The sequence below is a fragment of the Perca fluviatilis genome, unplaced genomic scaffold (genome assembly GCF_010015445.1).
Source record: "Perca fluviatilis unplaced genomic scaffold, GENO_Pfluv_1.0 PFLUV_unplaced_scaf_22, whole genome shotgun sequence".
Lineage (NCBI taxonomy): Eukaryota > Metazoa > Chordata > Actinopteri > Perciformes > Percidae > Perca > Perca fluviatilis.
This window is the reverse complement of record NW_024375636.1, coordinates 30,962-50,369: the sequence shown is the minus strand read 5'-3', so window position 1 is coordinate 50,369 and position 19,408 is coordinate 30,962. Positions and strand designations below refer to the sequence as shown.

The 19,408-nt window shown below is 42.4% G+C and overlaps 1 pseudogene; it reads right to left on the bottom strand.

Moving 5' to 3' along the window:
* LOC120555188 overlaps positions 1-19,408 on the bottom strand; it is a 38,471-nt pseudogene that overhangs the window by 4,413 nt on the left and 14,650 nt on the right.

The window sequence follows — 19,408 nt, the reverse complement described above, 5'->3', positions numbered from 1 at the left end:
TAAGGGGTCATGTTGATGATGTTGTTCACCTTTTAAAAATGTATTGCAGTAACTTTTACTAAGAGTTAGGGCATCACAATATATTGTTTTTTTTTATCGTCATTGCAATATCAACTGGTGCAATATATAAATCACGAAAGGTTGCGACATATCGCACAAGACACTCAGTGATGTTTTGTGTTAGCTGAAAGAAAAAAGCTAGAAAACTGCACTTTTAAATGTAACTCATTCTTTTTTAGTGGTTCCAATTTATATTCAATTCAATGTTCAATTTGTTCCATAGAAGAATGTTTGAAATTGTTTCCTTTCATTTGTTTTAAATTCAATAAGTCAATTGTTGTATTTTAGAAGAACACTGTGTTGGGACCGAGCAGTGTGGTTAAACACTGTCTTTTAAACAAAGGCCTCATGGCATGGGCCCTCTAAGACAAAGGGAACCACATGTACCACATGCAGGCCTGAGTGCCATCTTAAACAAAGAGTGCGGCCTACATGGAAACTCGGAGGCCTGGGGGGTCACACCTACATGTACATATATCCCTTTTCAGACCGTTTCAGATTTTCCAATGTGTGTATATGTACGGAATGCTGAGAGCCAGAGGGGAGGACAGAGGGGGGAACTGCTGTACGATTTTCTGAAATTTTTCCAAACAAATTGCTCTCTCCCCTACAGTTTTCACTCTTCATACATCATGGTTGGTCAAAATGTAGGAAGTGTTGTGCCGGTCGCAGACATGCAACTATGGAATCCACCGGACATAAACTTTTGGCTCTGTTCGCACCAACGGCCGATAGAAACAATGAAAAAAAATATCTGGAAGGACACAGACGGTTCCCTGTTTGTTACCTGCTCTGTGTCGCATATATTTAACACCACAAACAGAAACCACATCAATTCGTTCGCCAGACTTTTATCTCTCTTGTGATGATGCCGTTTGGACCTACGGTTTTTGAATTACAGAACAAACTGGAGAGGAATATTTATCATTAAATGGACATGTTTGACCCATTAAAGATACTGTCTCCCCCTCCCTCCTCTACTCCCTCACTGCAGAAATCACCATAGCAACAAGTTCTCACACACACACCTCCTATCATGGAGACTCTTTACTGTAGGCCGTGTTGTCCTCTCTTTTCAAGACGTGTCAAAGAGCAGATTTACTGTTAGCCAGTGTTATTCGGAGTAGTAGGCACACTGTCAAAATTTCTTGCGGAATTTTCTAGTTTGTATCTGTTATAGTAACAGCTGGATGAACAGGTAAGTACTTGAATTTCACCCTTCCCGTTCACTTTATAAATATGAGATAAATTAATCACATGAAGTAAGATCTGTATTTTAAAAGGCAACACCACCTATGAGACTGTTTTCACAGTATAAGTATTGGTACCTCATTCCAGGGTGGTGCCCCGTTTTGATTGTCAATTTGGTAAAGTTATGAATACACATATTCATAACTTTACTAATATTGATAAAACATCTTTGATAAATTGCCAATAATTGAATATGTACCTTTACCAATTCCCAACAACTGCAACCAGCAGAACGACATAAGTAACAAACACTTTAATATCTGTTTATTTATGGCAAGTAATATCTTTATTGCGATATTCAACGTTATCACATATCATATATTTTCCCTCATACTGTGCAGCCCTACATAGAGTACATTTATACTGACCTACTTTTCATTTTGAATTTAACTAAATTTGTACAAAAGTATTTTTATTTGAGTAAAATTTCTTTAAAGTAACAGTACTTTTACTTGAGTATAATATTCTAGTACTCTTTCCACCTCTGCCTGACTCATATATGCAGACACAAAGAAATCGATGCAGTCTCTTGTTCAAATACTTGTCCCCTTAAATATGGGGTCCAACCAAAATTCCTGCATAGTCCATTCAACATAGCTGTGAATACTCTCATGCTGAAGCTGAGGGTCTGCACCGTAAGCATGTAATCATTGTTTGATTTCAAATACAGTAATAAATTGAATTTATATAGCGCTTTTCAAAGACTCAAAGTTGCTTTACAGGGCAGGTAGATTATAGAAACAGAACAAAACAGAACAAAACAGAACAAAACAGAACAAAACAGAACAAAACAAGATTCAGGCCCAGATGAAAGGGGACGGGGGCGTGGGGCTACGGATATGCAGAGGTGAAGAGATGGGTCTTGAGGCGGGACTGGAAGATGGTGAGGGACTTAGAGGTGCGGATCTCTTGGGGGAGGGAGTTCCAGAGCCTGTGAGCTGCCCGGGAGAATGCTCTGTCCCCAATACTGCAGAGTTTGGACTTTTGGATGGAAAGGAGACCAGCTGATGTGGATCTGAGGGACCGTGAGGGTTGGTAGGGGGAGAGGAGGTCAGTGAGGTATGAGGGAGCCAGATGGTGGAGGGCTTTGTAGGTGAGGACCAGGATTTTGTAGGTGATCCGGTGGGAGATAGGAAGCCAGTGGAGTTGTTTTAGGACAGGAGTGACGTGGTGCCAGGATTTGGAGCGGGTGATGAGGCGGGAGGCTGAGTTCTGGACCAGTTGGAGTGGGTTGATGTTGGTAGAGCTGATGCCGAGGAGAGGTGAGTTGCAGTAGTCCAGTCGGGAGGAGATGAAGGCGTGAATGAGTCTTTCACCAGCGGGGGGTGTGTGAGAGAGTCTGATTTTGGCGATGTTGTGGAGGTGAAAGAAGGAGGTTTTAATGACTTGACAGATGTGAGGCTCAAGGGAGAGGGTAGAATCAAAGATAACGCCAAGGTTGCGGGCCTGGGGAGATGGGGAGACAATGGTGCCGTCGATGGTGAGAGTGGGGTTATTGGTTTTGCTGAGTGTAGATTTGGAGCCGATGAGGAGGAATTCTTTTTTGTCGCTGTTGAGTTTGAGGAAGTTGTGTTGCATCCAGGTTTTAATAGCTGATAGACACGAGTTGATGTGGGAGAGGGGAGGATTGTGGGGGGATTTGGTGCTGAGGTAGATCTGGGTGTCAACGGCATAACAGTGGAAGTCCAGGTTGAAGTGGCGGAGTATCTGACCAAGAGGGAGGATGTAGATGATGAAGAGGAGGGGGCCGAGTACGGAGCCTTGGGGAACACCTTGAGTGACTGTGGCAGAGGTGTGGTTATGGAGAGAGATGAAGTGGGATCTGTTGGAAAGGTAGGAGTGGAGCCAGCTGAGTGCAGTACCTTCGATACTGAGGTCTTTGAGTCTGGTGAGCAGGTCAAGGAGGATGAGGATGTTGAGGGAACCGGTGTCAGGAGAGGTGAAGAGGTCGTTGAAGACTTTGAGGAGAGCAGTTTCTGTGCTGTGGAGGGGGCGAAAACCAGATTGGACGGGTTCGAATTGGTTATTGGCATGAAGATGGGTTTGTAGTTGTGCGGCAACTATATGTTCCAGGGTTTTAAACAGAAAGGGGAGGTTGGATATTGGGCGGTGAGGGACAGTGAGGAGTTGAAGAGGTTAGTGAGGTAGGGGCATAGGACGGGGAGGCAGGATTTCAGGAGTGGAGTAGGGAGGGGGTCAAGGGAGCAGGTGGTGGGTTTGGAGGAGCTGATGAGTTAGCAGATTTCAGGAGGAGTGACCGGGTCAAACTGGGAGAGGAGGCAGTGAGGAGAAGGGGTCGGGTGAAGAGGTGTTAAAAGTGACAGTTTTTGTTTTGAGTGGGGCCAGAGTGTTGAGGGAGGTAGACAAAGTGGAGTTGAGGTGGTTTGTGAGGTCATCAGGAGAGGTGAGGGTTGAGTTCAGGTGGAGAGTGGTGGAGAGCAGGTCAGAGAGATGGTGGGGATCGATAGATTTGAGGTTGCGGAAGGTGATTTCTCTGAGGAGGCGGGGGTGTGGGGTTGGAGAAGGGATGGTGAAACGTATCAGTTTGTGATCAGAGAGGGGAAAGAGGCATGGATGGAGGTCAAGCACTGGTTGGTTTGTGGAGCAGACCAGGTCAAGGATGTGTCCTTTTTCATGGGTGGGGAATGTGACATGTTGGGTGAGGGAGAAGTCCATTTGGATGTTTAAGTCACCAAGTAGCAGCAGACGTGGAGAGAGAGATGAGGCTAGTGTGAGGAGTTCAGTAAAATCAGAGAGGAAGGAGGGATTTGGTTTAGGTGGCTGGTAAATGAGGATGACTGTCATGGAGGAAAGAGCTTTGAAGGCAAGAAATTCAAACGATGATATTGAGGGGAGGGTGAGTTCTGTGATCCGGAAGTTCTGATTGAAAATAACGGCGAGCCCACCTCCACGGCGGGAGGGGCAGGGTTTGCAGATGTAGTTGTAGCCAAGGGGGGATGCTTGGTTGAGGCAGAAGAAGTCATTGGGTTGTTGCCAGGTTTCAGTGAGCAGAAGGAAGTCGAGAGTGTTGTCGAGGATGAGTTCATGGAGGGCAGGGGCTTTATTGTTGAGTGATCGTGTGTTGAGGAGGGCAAAGTTGGCATGGTGAGAGGGTGGTGGGATGGGGGCAGGCTGGAGAGATCTGAGGTTGTCCCGGTTAGCAGTGCGTGTGGTCGGTGGGGTGTGGGGTTTTTTTTTTTTGTGTATTGAGCAGTATTTTATATTTATGTGAATTGTGTTGGATTTTATTTATAATTTGTTTTTTAAGTGTGGGAAAGCACTGTAGTCCAGTCCAGGTTTTCTGTGCAGCCTAATGGTGCGTTCAGCCCTATGTGAGCCAGTGGGTGAAGCATTCTGATGACGTGGGACAGGTGTGACAGAGCGTGCAGGTGACCAGATGGATGTAATGGATTGTCCGTGGTGGAAGAAAACAAACTTGCGGCGAGAGCTTCTGTGGGGTCGACGTAGAAGTCCGAGCTGTCTGATGACTGGGATGCAGGATGGAATGGAGTAGTTGACAAGTTCGACCAGTTGCAGAGTTGAATATTTGATCATGATGCCGAGCGGAGGGACTGAGAGCTCCGTAATAGCGGTTAGCCGTGGGCTAGGAGCACAGAGGTGGATGAATGATGTGAGTACCAGAATTATCCACGGCATGACAGGAGGAGATGAAAGTCCAGTATCGGTCACGGCTCGCGTCTGGTGGAGGTTGCCTGTGAGAAGGAGGTCAATAATCGGGTTAGCCGCTGTAGCAGCTAGGATTAGCCGCCACGCGTTTGGTAAACGGGGGCAGCCAGCTAGTGGCTAACCGAAGAGGCGAGAGTCCGGTCGAGGAGCCCAGGCGGCTTCGGGAACCTGCAGAGAGGGTGTCCAGAGGTACAGAGACTTTCCAGAGGTAGAGGAACAGGAAAAACACAAGAAAATAGCAGAATAGCAGATGGAGAAGCGGCAAACAAACAACGCCAGCATCCTCTCATGTTGATGCACGTCGATCAAATGCAGTGCCAAAATAACAAAATGTTGTCATTGTCCAAATACACTTGGACCTAACTGTATATCCAAGTCAAGTTTATGTGCTGTGAACCAAGACATTACAATGTTGACAAGCTCCAAGATCATCTCTCTCAGACTAGAGGACTTCTAAACCTCATTCACTCTTTTAATATTGTTTAGTCAGTCCACTAAATAATTACAATACAAAGAAAATAACATCTCAGAACACTAACCTGAGAGTTTCCAGTCTGCAGTGTGGACTCTTCAGTCCAGCCGACAGCTGCTTCACTCCTGAATCCTGCAGGTTGTTGTTACTCAGGTCCAGCTCTCTCAGACTAGAGGACTGGGAGCTGAGAACTGAGGACAGAGCTTCACAGATTCTCTCTGACAGGTTACAACCACTGAACCTAAAAAAGATATTCAGACAGTCCATTTAATAATTGAAAAATTAAGAAAAAAAAGAGCTTAGGTTGTAATTTTTTTTTAATAAAAGTAGAATAACCTGAGAGTTTTCAGTCTGCAATGTGGACTCTTCAGTCCAGCCAACAGCTGATTCACTCCTGAATCCTGCATCTCGTTGTTACTCAGGTCCAGCTCTGTCAGACTAGAGGACTGGGAGCTGAGAACTGAGGACAGAGCTTCACAGCTTCTCTCTGACAGGTTACAGCCACTCAGCCTGAAGAGGAATCAGCAATACATAAGAAGACAATTACAAACAATGGTTGTTTTAATAAGGGAGACATCTGATTTAAGGTGAGAGTTCGTAACCTCAGAGTAAAACATTGTTTGTGATTCTGTGAGAATAACTGATCGTTATTTTTGCTCTGTTGCAGAACCTCGCTAGTCAGTGAAGTTGCAATTGTTTGTAGTTCTTCTCATTGACAGTGAAACAGATGCAAAAAGCTGAGCATTTCTACATTCATTTATGACTAACTGTCAGAGTGGAAGTGAGTCTCTTTTATGTGCGTCCAGCTCCATTAATAAAACAGAATCAGCCATAGATACAACGTAAGGGGTCATATTGATGATGTTGTTCACCTTTTAAACATTTAACGCAGTAACGCTTACTCAGACTACATTTATACTGACCTACTTTATACTTTGGATTTAACTACATTTGTACAAATGTATTTTAACTTGAGTAACATGTCTTTAAAGTAACAGTACCTTTACTTGAGTACAATATTCTAGTACTCTTTCCACCTCTGCCTGACTCATACATGCAAACACAAAGAAACAGATGCATAGCCTCTTGTCCAAATACTTGTCCCCTTAAATATGGGGTCCAACTATAATTCCTGCAAAGTCCATTCAACATAGCTGTGAATACTCTCATGTCAAAGCTGAGAGTAAGCAGATAATCATTGTTTGATTTTAAATCCAGAGCCAAAATAACAAAATGTTGTCATTGTGCAAATACACTTGGACCTAACTGTATATCCAAGTCACGTTTATGTGCTTAGAACCAAGACATTACAATGTTGACAAGCTTCTGATCTGAGAGGACTTCTAAACCTCATTCACTCTTTTAATTTTGTTTAGTCAGTTCACTAAATAATTAACATTTAAAGAAAATAACATCTCAGAATAACTGAACACTAACCTGAGAGTTTCCAGTCCGCAGTGCGGACTCTTCAGTCCAGCCGACAGAAGTACAGAGCTTTGTTGGAGGCTTTGACTACTGGTAGCAGCCTCAGAAGGGCCTCCTCTGAAGCAGAGTATTTCTTCAGGTCAAACACTTGCAGGTTGTTGTTACTCAGGTCCAGCTCTCTCAGACAAAAGGACGGGGAGAAGAGGAATGACGACAGAGCTTCACAGCTTCTCTCTGACACGTTGCAGCCACTGAGCCTAAAAAGGATATTCAGCCAGTCCATTTAATAATGATGAATTAAGAAAAAAAGAGCTTACTTTTTTTTAATGAAGGTAGAATAACCTGAGAGTTTCCAGTCTGCAGTGTGGACTCTTCAGTCCAGCCGACAGCTGCCTCACTCCTGAATCCTGCAGGTCATTGTTACTCAGGTCCAGCTCTGTCAGACTAGAGGACTGGGAGCTGAGAACTGAGGACAGAGCTTCACAGCTTATCTCCGACAGTTTACAGCCATTCAGTCTGAAGAGGAATCAGCAATACATAAGAAAACAATTACAAACAATGTATATTTTCTTCTGAATTAAGAAAAACTCAATTTGATCTGGATAGTTGCTTGTGCATGTACAGAGCTTTGTTGGAGGCTTTGACCACTGGCAGCAGCCTCAGAAGAGCCTCCTCTGAAGCAGAGTATTTTTTCAGGTCAAACACGTCCAGATGTTTTTCTGATGACAGTAAGATGAAGACCAGAGCTGACCACTGAGCAGGAGACAGTTTATCTTGGAGAGACTTCCTGAACTCAGGGAGTGTTGGATCTGCTCCACTAGAGAATGATCATTCAGTTCATTCAGACAGTGGAACAGATTGATGCTTCTCTCTGCAGACTGAGTCTCACTGATCTTCTTCTTGATGTACTCAACTGTTTTCTGATTGGTCTGTGAGCTACTTCCTGTCTCTGTCAGCAAACCCCGTAAGAGAGTCTGATTGGTCTGCAGTGAAACACCCAGGAGGAAGCGGAGGAACAAGTCCAGGTGTCCATTGGGACTCTGTAAGGCCTTGTCCACAGCACTCTGGTAGAAACATGTTGATTTGTCTCTGAACACTTCAGACCACCGGGAGGTTCTTTGTTCTTCTGCCAGCAGGTTGACTCCAGAGTTGATGAATGTCAGATGGAGATGGAGAGCAGCCAGAAACTCCTGAACACTCAGATGGATGAAGCAGAACACCTTGTCCTGATACAGTCCTCTCTCCTCTTTAAAGATCTGTGTGAACACTCCTGAGTACACTGAGGCTGCTCTGATATCGATGTCACACTCTGTCAGGTCTGATTCATAGAAGATCAGGTTGCCTTTCTGCAGCTGCTCAAAAGCCAGTTTTCCCAGAGACTCCATCATCTTCCTGCTCTCTGGGCTCCAGTGTGGATCTGTCTCAGCTCCTCTGTCATACTTGATGTTTTTCACTTTGGACTGAACTACCAGGAAGTGGATGTACATCTCAGTCAGGGTCTTGGGCAGCTCTCCTCCCTCTCTGGTCTTCAACACGTCCTCCAGAACTGTAGCAGTGATCCAGCAGAAGACTGGGATGTGGCACATGATGTGGAGGTTTCGTGATGTCTTGATGTGGGAGATGATTCTGCTGGCCTGCTCCTCATCTCTGAATCTCTTCCTGAAGTACTCCTCCTTCTGTGGGTCACTGAACCCTCTGACCTCTGTCATCATGTCAACACACTCAGGAGGGATCTGATTGGCTGCTGCAGGTCGTGTGGTTATCCAGAGGCGAGCAGAGGGAAGCAGTTTCCCCCTGATGAGGTTTGTCAGCAGCACATCCACTGAGGTGGACTTTGTAACATCAGTCAGGATCTCAGTGTTGTGGAAGTCCAGAGGAAGTCGACACTCATCCAGCCCGTCAAAGATGAACACGACCTTTCCAAACCTGCAGATTCCTGCTTCTTTGGTTTCACTAAAGAAGAGATCAACAAGTTCCACCAAGCTGTACTTTTCTTCTTTCAGCACATTCAGCTCTCTGAAAGTGAATGGAAATGTGAACTGAATTTGCTGGTTGGCTTTGTCTTCAGCCCAGTCCAGAGTGAACTTCTGTGTTAAGACTGTTTTCCCGATGCCAGCCACTCCCTTTGTCATCACTGTTCTGATTGGTTCATCTCTTCCAGGCTTCCAGGCTTTAAATATGTCTTCTTGTCTGATTCTTGTTTCTGGTCTGTCTCGTTTCCTGGATGCTGTTTCAATCTGTCTGAGCTCATGTTCATTATTGACCTCTGCAGTCCCTCCTTTTATGATGTAGATCTCTGTGAACATCTGATTCAGAAGGGTTGGGTGTCCTGCTTTAGCAGTCCCCTCAAACACACACTGGAATTTCTTCTGCAGCTTAGATTTGAGTTTCTGCTTACCAACTGCAGCAGGACTTCCTGAATAAACACAAAACAAAGAAGATCAATACGTCAAAGAACATTTGTCAACATTTCCTCAGCGAATGAGTAAATTAATATATTTTGGTCCATCTTTTGAGACATTAGTAAACATCCCATTTATCCAGCATGTTAAATCTTTAGAGAAATCCTCTTACTGCTCTGCAGACGGTCAGCCAGCTCCTCCTGCTTCATTCTCCTCAGGAAGTGCAGCGTGATCTTCAGAAATGCCTCTCTGCTGCTCCTCCTGTGCTCTTCATCCTCACTGTCCAACACCTCCTCATCCTCCCTCTGATTCTCTAAGCATTCTGGGTAATTTGGACTCAGAACCTTCTGGATCTTCTTCAGCTCATTCTTCACAAAAGTAACGATGTCCTCCTCCAGCAGCTGGAACAGAAGATTATATGGATGACAAATCAAAGTGAAATCATGGAAGCAAACCTCAGATCTATGGACAGACTGAAAATCCACTGGTCTAAAAAGTGCAGCATGGAGATGATTGTGAAGAGAATAGATGTAAAAGTAGCTGTTGTACATGTACAGACCATAAATATGGAGTCCAGCTGTGTTTGATGCTGCTGGGCAGACTGACCACTGGGAATCTCTGAGCTCTCCTGGTCCACTCTGTGGAGAAATCAGGAATAATTAGCTCACAATTTGTCTGTCCACACTGAGACAAACACAAGGTAAAGGTCCATGAAATTATATTGGGATGATAACAGTGTATCAGAGGTCTCCCTGTAGTAGTAAACGTTTACTAGTCCTGCTGATTATCAATTTGAAATCCTCACCTTTGATCAACAGAGTGACGTTGATCTTTACCCATAACCCTAATCCTCTTCATGGAAACACAGCTGGGTTCAGGTTCTTCCAGATTCCTCCAGATAGAAACACAATATATATTCTGCACTGCACCCACAACACACTGAGACAAAACCAGTCAGTGGTTAAAAACACCTACTGTACAGTATATTTGTATCCATGTAGTTGTTGTTAACATTCTGTATGATCAATGATCAATATTTAATTCAGACATGCTTCAATATATATTTTAAAGCTGTATTCAGTGCAGTGTGCAGAACAGGCTTGAATATGATGCTGTGGGGTGATGATAGTGGTGGAATAGTAATGCTAATGTCTAAGTTACAGTGGTCATCTGTTGTCTAACAGTTTGGACTTGCGTGAAAAACCTGTGCTCAGCCTTTTTAGATAGATAGATAGATCCTTTATTAATCCTATACAGGAAATCACAGTGCCACAGCAGCTTCAAGACAAACATAAAACTACACATTTCCGGGCTTCCGGTTATGGCATCAAGCTGAACGGCAGCACTTCTACCCGCTCGGTCGCTGAACTTCAGATAATTGCTTCAAAACCACCCAACTGCTATCCTATAACTACTTAAAGTCAACCTAATTTCATTATAAGTTAAACATGCCCAGGGGAACATCAGGGAACAAGCCTAAGAAATTGCTCAACTCTCTAGACTTTCAAGCTAGCGAGGAAAGTGTGAATGACGTAAATAGCGCCGATATTATGCAAGCCATTAAAGGGGTGATAGAATGCAAAACCGATTTTACCCTGTCATAGTTGAATAACGACAGTTCGGTGGATAAATAGGACATACATAGAAGCTCAAAATCCCATTGACACCCCTTTACTATTAAAATCTAATTTTTTGAAACTGCCGCTGAAAACGGGCGGATCTCAACAAAGCTGGAAGTTGACGTCAACCTCCTCCGGAGTTTAGTGCCGGTGTTGGTGCTGCCTGGGTTGCTACATCGCCGCCCTGACCGCAGTGTCAGCAAGCTTGTTACGCCCGCAATCTTTTACCGCAGCCCGCAGGTTCCAGTTAGTCTTATAATGGGTATGTGTGTTAAGTTATTTAAACAAACAATCGGGGAAATAAACGCCTCTTGTCCGCGAGTCTCATTGATAGAGCCGCGGTGAGATGGAGTCCATCAATGAGAGCTAGCTAGCCTCCTCCTAACTCTGACATTCACAAAAATACATTCAACTGAAATTGAATTGAAATTGAAATCCGAAGTCGGACAAGTGTTAGCTAAACTTTTTAAGACCTTGAGGAACCTGTAATATTCATGCTGTGACGAAATTCAAACTGTAAATATACTTTAGTTATGCGAAAGTGAGCAAGCTGCGATATTTCCCCATTGTAATGAATGGGACATATAGCAAGCAGCTGCTCGTCCTACAAAGACGCCTTACGTTCATAAAAATGCCTTAAAATCAAATCGGACACAACGGTTAGCTTTAAAAGACATTGGGGAATGATGTTGTATAAGTAGCGTGACGAAATTCAAACTGTAAATATAATTTAGTTATGGCGACAGTGTAGCTAGCTAGCTGTGGTATTTCCCCATTGTAATGAATGGGACATATAGCAAGCAGCTGCTCGTCCTCCAAAGACGCCTCGCGTTCATAAAAATGCCTTAAAATCAAATCGGACACAATGGTTAGCTTCAAAAGACATTGGGGAATGATGTTATATAAGTGGCGGGACGAAATTCAAACTGTAGAAATTTAGTTATGGCGACAGTGTAGCTAGCTAGCTGCGGTATTTCCCCATTGTAATGAATGGGACATATAGCAAGCAGCTGCGGGCCTCTACAAAGAGCGCCGGGGTTCATAAAAATGCCTTAAAATCAAATCGGACACAACGGTTAGCTTTATAAGACATTGGGGAATTATGTTGTATAAGTGGCGTGACGAAATTCAAACTGTAAATATAATTTAGTTATGGCGACAGTGTAGCTAGCTAGCTGTGGTATTTCCCCATTGTAATGAATGGGACATATAGCAAGCAGCTGCTCGTCCTCCAAAGACGCCTCGCGTTCATAAAAATGCCTTAAAATCAAATCGGACACAACGGTTAGCTTTATAAGACATTGGGGAATTATGTTGTATAAGTGGCGTGACGAAATTCAAACTGTAAATATAATTTAGTTATGGCGACAGTGTAGCTAGCTAGCGGCGGTATTTCCCCATTGTAATGAATGGGACATATAGCAAGCAGCTGCTCGGTCCTACAAAGACTGCGTTCATAAAAATGCCTTAAAATCAAATCGGACACAACGGTTAGCTTTATAAGACATTGGGGAATGATGTTGTATAAGTGGCGATCGAAATTCAAACTGTAAATATAATTTAGTTATGGCGACAGTGTAGCTAGCTAGCTGCGGTATTTCCCCATTGTAATGAATGGGACATATAGCAAGCAGCTGCTCGTCCTACAAAGACGCCTCGCGTTCATAAAAATGCCTTAAAATCAAATCGGACACAACGGTTAGCTTTATAAAACATTGGGGAATGATGTTATATAAGTGGTGTGACGAAATTCAAACTGTAAATATAATTTAGTTATGGCGAAAGTGTAGCTAGCTAGCTGCGGTATTTCCCCATTGTAATGAATGGGACATATAGCAAGTAGCTGCTCGTCCTACAAAGACGCCTCGCAGGCTGCCGCTTTCTCGTCAGACTGTGTGGAGCTCCTAAAGTCCGACACGTCTTACCAAATTTGCAATTAGCCAGCAATTTTTGTAAAACGGCCCATATTTGAGATTTATATAGTTGATTTCTCACTTAAAAAAGTCTCAGAAGTGAATTTGGTAATGAAACATTGCAGTGTCTGGAATATGAGATTCTGTCGCTTCTCTAATGTATGTGTATTGGGGTTACGCTCCAACCAATCAGCGGCGTCTCTAATGTGGTGCGATGGCAAGTCGCTCAACCAATCAGCGCGCAGCTCATCTAAATATTCATGACCATACCATATTTGGAAGAAAAGCTCTTGTTACAAATAGGGCCAAAACACAGGGATGCATAAGGGCCAATAAAATATCAACCAGCCCATTTTCAGCCCAACCAATGTTACATACCCCATTAGGAGACCATAAGGAACAGTGTGAAATAACCTATATAATCATTCTATCACCCCTTTAAATCCCTCAAACAGGAGTTTCATACAGAAATTAGCGGTGTGTTAACTGCTATCAAGGATGTACAGGCGAACATGCGGGAATGCAACGGGCGCATCACACAGGCTGAAGAACGGGTATCCTCAGCTGAGGATTCAATTAGTGGTCTGCAAACAAAAGTCAGTGCGCTGGAAGGAAAGGTGAAGTTTTTGGAAACAAAGACAGATGATCTGGAAAACAGAAGCCGCCACAATAACATGAGAATCGTGGGCATACCAAAGAAGGAGGAAGGGATGGATCCTTGCACCTTTATGGAAAAATGGTTTACCGATATCTATATATTATCTGAGTGTGCAGCCGCCGGTGATATTGGAGAGGGCTCACCGCATTACCGGATCGGCGCGCGTCCCGACCTCGTCCCATTGTGAAGTTTCAAAACTATCGAGACAAGGAGCGTGTTTGGAGAGCGTCAAGAGCAAAAGGCCAGCTGATCTACAAGAACAACAACATCTGGTTCCACCCGGACTTATCTGCTGAAGTATATAAACAACAGCGAGACTTCTATGAAGTGCGGCATAAGCTGAGAGAGAGGGGAGTTGAAAAACACAGGATGCTTTTTCCAGCCAAGTTGCTTGTGACCCACGGAGGACGCACACACACTTTCAACATGCCTGCTGCAGTCTACCAGTTTATTGCTGGTCTGGGAGAAGGCTCATAACGAAGCTATGGTGAATACCTCTTGTCTTTCATTACATTTTTCTGCTTCTCCCTCCCCTTCCTGCTCTCTCTTGGATGCGGCGGTGGGGGGTAATAATAACCTGGCTCGCTACTTTATTATGGAGGTAAGATACTAAGTTTTTGCTTGGTTTATGAGAGGCCTTTTTTATTTTTATTTTATTTATTTTTTACTTCTATGTGTAGGCTGTTTTTGATTTTCACACCTGCTTAAGAACTTTAAAGGCTAACATTTCTACACTCAAATGTCAGAACTGTAAAAACTATTTAGATAGGTAAGCTTGCATCTGGTGAGTAGTGGGCACAACACAGAAGGGAAAGAGAGAAGTAATATGGTGGGACTTGGTTTCTGTCTAGTTGGATGATGATTTCATGGGTGCAAAGGAAATGGCACTAAACTTTCTCCAACTTTCTTAAAGAATACTCTAAAAAAACAAAAGAAAGAAAAAAAAAAAAAATAAATAAATCCCTGCGGCAGGAGTGGGAGACATAAACGCAGGACGTCTGTGATGGTTGGAGGGGACACAGATCTACTGCGGGACTGCAATAACGAACTTGCAGTCAAGGCCCAGACCCCTTTATGGAGGATCTGGATAATCCTTCACTTCCTTGCAAAAAATGTTTTTTCACAGTCAACTCAAGTACATTGTATTGTTTTGTTTATGTTACTGCAAGGAAGACTCATATATTTATGGGTGAACAAATTGGAAGTCTGGATGCAGAATGTTATCATGTATATAGTTACAGTGTTCGTGTTAATGTTTTATTTTACAACATGGGATATGTATAACAATGGGCCTCAAGGTCACATAGAACTGCAAAGTGTAAAATGGTTTGCATACGTAAGCGTTAATGGATAGCATAAGAATAACTAGCTATAACGTTAAAGGCTTACATAGCCCCATGAAGAGGAAACAATCCCAATGAGCTTAAACATCTTAAATGTACAATAGCCTTTATACAAGAAAGCCACCTATCAGATTCTGAGCATATGAAACTTAAGACGTCATGGGACAACCAAGTGTATTTCTCATCTCATGGTTCAGGGAGAAGGTGGGGTGGCAAAATTGTTGCAGCTCGGTCAGTTTTGTTTACATTCAGAAATTAAAGATAAAGAGGGGAGATTTATTTTGGTGAACAGGTCCATTTATGGTGTGACTGTCTCTATGCTGAATATATACGCTCCAAATGATCCAAACAATCATACATTTTTTTATTTTTTAACTTTACTAGAAAAGTTGGTTTATGAACTTCTTCCTACTCCTTTTTGAACATGGGAATTTCTTATTTGAATTATTTATAATAATTTTGGTAGATTGTGCTGAGAAGTACATGTCCTTATTTATCTGTCATTTTAATTTTATGTATTAAATAATGTATGTATATATTTATATATATTTTATTTTTGTTACATGTTCAAATAATCTACTACTAAATTGTTTTGAAGAAAAAAAGGACTCATCCTGATTGGAGGCGATCTTAATTGCACTTTCTCAAATAGGATGGATAAAAATCCAACATAATTTGCCATGCCTTCAGGGGCCAGTAGGATTGTAAAGCAAATGACGGAGGATCTGGGTCTCATCGACGTATGGAGACATATACAGCTAAGAGACCGGGATTACACATTGTATTCAAACCCGCACTCCTCATATTCCTGGATTGATTATTTCTTTATCGCTAAATATGACTCTTACAGAGTCCTGGATTGTAAAACACATAACATAACATTATAGTTTGATTTGGGATTTAGGTAGGTGTTCTAACCCAAGCCTATGGCGTCTAAATGTTTCACTCCTAAATGAAAATGCATTTAAAGATCATATAAAGACATAATATGCTCAATACCTCCACTTTAATGACATGAGTGAGACGTCACCAGCGATCTTGTGGGAGGCGGCCAAGGTAGTTTTGAGGGGAAAGATAATCTCATTTGCATCAGCTAAAACGAGACTTAGAGAATTGAGAAATAAAAATCAACTATCTACAAATGATCTCAGTCAGCTTAATGAAGCCAGGAGGGCCTTGGGAGACTTGCTTACAAATAACACTAAGAGAAATTTAAGATTATTAAAACAGCGCTATTATGAGCATGGGAGTAGGGCTAGTAAATTATTAGCATTCCAACTTAAAAAACAGATGAGCCTAATTTTTAAAATTAAAAATAATGACCCAGATAAACCCTTTCTGTATAAACCGGATGAGATATCGGGAGCTTTTGCCACTTTCTATAAAAAACTGTACTCAAATATGGACCCATGCACAGAATTTGAAAAAATCGATGCCTACTTAGAGGGCATAAACCTGCCAAAGCTGTCAGAGGAAGACTCACAAGCTATAGATCGACCCATTACTAGAGAAGAAATTGTGGAAACAATCAAGGGGTTAAAAAAACAGCAAAAGTCCGGGCTCAGATGGATACTGTAACGAATTTTATAAAGCCTTTGTAGACGACATAAGCCCTATTTTAGAGAAAGCTTACGCTTATGCATTTGAAAAGGGGGAATTCTCACCAAATTGGAAAGAGACAATAATTTTGGTTATTCATAAGGAGGGAAAGGACCCTACAGTGTGCAGTTCATATAGACCCATAGCACTTCAAAATTATGACTGTAAAATATTGACCTCCATACTGACAAAGAGACTTAAATCGGTTATTACGACTCTAGTGCACCCAGCCCAGACAGGCTTTATTACTGGTTGCCAGCTGTCCAATAATATACGTCGGTTACTGAATGTTATGTCTTATGCTAAATCGAAACCAGTACCATGTATGGCACTGGCTCTGGACGCCGAAAAGGCATTCGCCCGTGTCTCCTGGCCTTTCCTTTTTAGAGTTTTAAGGAAATACGGTCTAGGTCCTGGATTTGTTAAATGGTCCAACTGTTGTGCTCATCTCCAAAAGTATCAGTAAGGGTAAACGGGTGTTTCTCACAAGAATTTCAGTTGGGGAGGGGTTGCAGGCAGGGGGACCCTCTTTCGCCTCTCCTTTTGCCCTCAGTATAGAACCCCTTGCACAGTTAATACGAGATAGCACAGATATTAGTGGTATTGAGGTGAGCAGAGAGGAACACAGGTTGTCGCTATATGCAGACGATGTAATTGTGTATATCTCAGACCCTACAAAGTCTGTCCCAAATTTAATGAAATGTACTGAGACCTTTGGATTTTACTCGGGTTACAAAATAAACGTGACTAAGACAGAAGCACTCCCCACTCCTCAACAATTTAGCTTCCCCACAGTTGAAATCTGCTTTCTCATTTAGGTGGCCCAGGGAGGGAATTAGGTATTTGGGAATAAATATACCCCCTGACCTTAGTTTATATCCAAGTAACTATATTAAATTAATAGATAAAATTAAGCATGATTTGAACACCTGGACTGCACTTCCTCTTACTTTAATAGGCAGGGTGGAAGCTGTTAGAATGAATGTTCTCCCAAGGCTCCTCTTTCTTTTTCAAACTCTACCAATCTCTCCACTTAAATCTACTTTTGGTCATATAGATTGTCTCATCTCAAGATTTATATGGCAGGGTAGGAGACCCAGAGTCAAATATAAAGTCTTACAACTAGCAAAAACTAATGGGAGTTTAAGCCTACCCAACTTGAAGCATTACTGGTTAGCATCACAACTATGTGCAATGATAGTGTGGTTATCAGATGACACAAGTACAAGATGGCTCAGGATGGAAAAAAGTTACAGTCCTGATATGCCTTTGGCAGAGATCCCCTTTAATAGGATTAAATCCACCAGAGATCTTTTGGGAGAATGGTCGAACACAACATGTGTAGCTTGGAAGGAAATACAACAAATGTTTAAGCTGACAGGCGATCTCTCCGTTTTGAGCTCAATTACTTACATTAGAGATTTTCTTCCCTTAAGACTTGATACAGGATTCAAAAATTGGAAACTTCTGAACCTTCATTATGTACACCAATTATTTAGTAATATCAACTTCAAATCATTCGATCAACTTGATAGGTTTGGTATGTGTGCATGCAAATGTTTGAATGTATCTTATCTATTCTAAGGAGTTTCTAGAGACCAGTCAGTTTAAGATGATATGGTCTCATAGTGAAGCCTAGCTTAGAATGTGTGAATCTATTATGAGTTTGGGTACAACTTTCACACAGAGGAATCGGAGCCAGGAATGTGAGAATCTATTAGGAGCATCGGCCATAAAAGGTGTAGTTTGAGAGTAAAACTTGTGCACTGAAATAGATGTCTCATGCTGTGTAAGCACAAAAAGAGTTTAAAAGATATTCACTATGATGTACATGTGGTTCATCCTTGGGCAGACGTGTCTGTATGCTCATGGTTGTCCCAGTGTCATGAAAGTTTGTTCACTGTTTGAATAAAGCTGCATTTGATTTGTAATCATCGGACTGGTCGTCATCTCTGAGGTCTCCTTACATCATTTCTGAATCTTCACCCGATATCATTTGGCGTCACTGAACACGTGCAGATTCAGCGAAAGGTGAGTAAATATTTATTCCTGTTGGATGGAATTTGCTCCCTTTTGTTGCATATCTGTAAAGGAACCGGGTGTGGGAATTGAAATGAGGGAGACATGATTTGGCTGTGAAATTATTAATTGGGTTATACTAAAATGGATGAAATTCCAAAATGTTTAAATGGTGTTTGAATTGTTGAAGCTGTTGCCATAATCAAATCTAACCTGTGACAAAGTGTTGGCCAACACGATTAGTTAGATTGTGAGTGAGGTTATTTGAATTTTCGGGTCGCTTTTAGCTGACAGTGGTAGGACCAACGTATGGTGAAGTGTTGAGGGACAGAAACGTATCTGTTATTTTCTTGTGATTCAGATAGGGATGAAAGAAGCCCTGGTGTGTTTGTGGCCCAAATATTACCGATGTCCCATGGTGGATGACATTGATTAATGCGTGATTTTGGTGCGGACTTCTCTGTGTGATTGGTGCTTCGTTTTGGATGAGGTTCAGTACACAGAGTCGAAATGAATGTGATGAGTTATTGTGACGCATAAGGCGTAAGTGAAGTTTTTGACGGGTCCAAAGCTGATTATTTTGGAGTGCCCTGTAGACAGTTGGAGACGAAGACAGGGGGTTCGGGTGCATGTTTAGTTAAGTTACACAGGAGTGAAATAGGGAGTTAGGAGTTGAATTTGATTAGGGACATAGCTGGTAAACAATTCAAAACTGACCATTATCCACTCCAGTTTCGAATCAAGTGCTGCGTATTTGATGTGTTTCTGTCTTGTTTTGCTTTATGTGTTTTGGTCCTGTTTTGCTTTGTGTGCTTTGTGTATCTGCAAGTCAACAATGGGTCAAAATCATAGTACAGCATCGTGTCAAGCGCTAACGTTACACAGGAAAACAGAACTTGATTTGCCTAGGAAACAGAGAAAATTTGTTTTGAAATTGTTAAAAACTAATCCACATTTAAA